This window comes from Sinocyclocheilus grahami, unplaced genomic scaffold (genome assembly GCF_001515645.1).
Source record: "Sinocyclocheilus grahami isolate Dianchi unplaced genomic scaffold, SAMN03320097.WGS_v1.1 scaffold971.1, whole genome shotgun sequence".
Lineage (NCBI taxonomy): Eukaryota > Metazoa > Chordata > Actinopteri > Cypriniformes > Cyprinidae > Sinocyclocheilus > Sinocyclocheilus grahami.
This window is the reverse complement of record NW_015506150.1, coordinates 392787-394407: the sequence shown is the minus strand read 5'-3', so window position 1 is coordinate 394407 and position 1621 is coordinate 392787. Positions and strand designations below refer to the sequence as shown.

Genomic DNA, 1621 nt, shown 5'->3' with positions numbered 1-1621 from the left:
AGTTATGTTGTTTGTAGATCACTTGGGATGATCACATCCTGAGCAAATGGTGACCAATTGTAGAACGGGAGCAGGCGTGGGACACTGAGAACCACCTCAGACAAAAGGGGTGTCAGAACTTAATTAACATACAGACCACAGCTGTAAAAACAGGAGTAACTTCCTTTATATTGAGGGTAAACTCTAAGTGTATAAAATGTTTGAGCTTAGGATGTTCGGGGTTCAGTCTGACTCTGTTGAACCCAAGGTACTACATGTACTTTGTCACTACTATTCTGTAATAAAAGTTATTCTTCATCAAGATCTTCGACGTCTTCACTTTTTCTTACAGCTCATTGCTTCCCAGCGAAATTCTAACGGAACTGAATTAACCTGACGTAGTGTGGTGGCAGAGCTGTATTGAAATCATTGTTTCTAAAGTAACTGAAGCAAAGTGCTTAAGTTTAAAGTTTCTAAAGTAACTGAAACTTGTTGTTGGTCTCTTATAATTCTGTTAAGATTCTTAAGTAATTGAATCAACCCGATGCATTGTGGTGGCAGAGTTGTATTAGATATGTTGTGTCTGAAGTTTTAAGTTTCTAACGTAGTTGAAACTGACTATGAAGATGTTATAATTCTGATTGAATTCTAAATAATTGAATTGATCCGACGTAGTGTGATCACAGAATTATTTCATGATAGTTGTGTTATAGTATAGTGAATCTGACATACCGCGACTCTTACGTTTAAAGCAGTAACCCCGAAGCAGTGTGGTTTTTGCCCGACGTATTGTGGCACTGTTTTAATCTGATAAATATTATTTTGAGCCCGAGGAACTGTGGCTAAGTAAACTGTTTTAAAAATATAACATAAAACCCGAAGTAGTGTGGTTTTGTCCAATGTAGGCTACTGTGACAGTGTAAAATTTTTAACAGTTTAGTGTAGAAAAGTTTAGAGACCCAACATAGTGTGGCTATCTTGTTCATAGACTAACAGGTATTTTAAAGAAACAAGATAATGTTCAGTCAGTGAAGGAAAAGAAGCCTATTGAATTGCTGAACACAATTCAATAAGATTGTGAAAATGGCAGAGTTGATAGTTAAATACATCACTAAGCACGGCTCAGTGGGAATGTTTAATGGGATAGAGAAGGCAGATGACCCCTACGAGTGGGCTATGTCTCAATTAAAAAATTGTCCCAAAATGCCTAAAAGCAAAGAGGGAAAAGTTGCTAATGCACTTCAAGCTCTTTTTGCCTCATACAAGGTAACTAAGAAAAGATTAGAAGAAATTCAAACTGAAAACAAGTTGCTAAATTGTCAAGCTAAATTCTATGTCATGTCATCGAGAAATTGCGAGGCTGAAGAGATTATTTTGAAGGAACAGATTGAGAAAAGAAATTTCAAAGTCTGAAACAGAGATGGAAACATTTAGATGTTTGTATGAAGGGACAGCTAGACAGTTGGTAAATATTCAATCCAATTCTGAATATGAGGAGAAGAACTGCAAGGAAGCCATTAGTCGACATAATTCCTCAGATGATTCTGTGAGATTCCCAATAGCACCAGTGCGAACAAGACAGACTGGAAATGAGAGGGTTCTTGATCAAAGAAATGAAAATGGCCAAGCTGTTAGACAACTG

At 36.8% G+C, this 1621-nt stretch overlaps 1 pseudogene; it reads right to left on the bottom strand.

The window, feature by feature from the left end:
- Window positions 1-336, bottom strand: part of LOC107564931 (uncharacterized) — a 4874-nt pseudogene extending 4538 nt beyond the window's left edge.
- Between the last annotated feature and the right edge of the window lie 1285 nt (window positions 337-1621).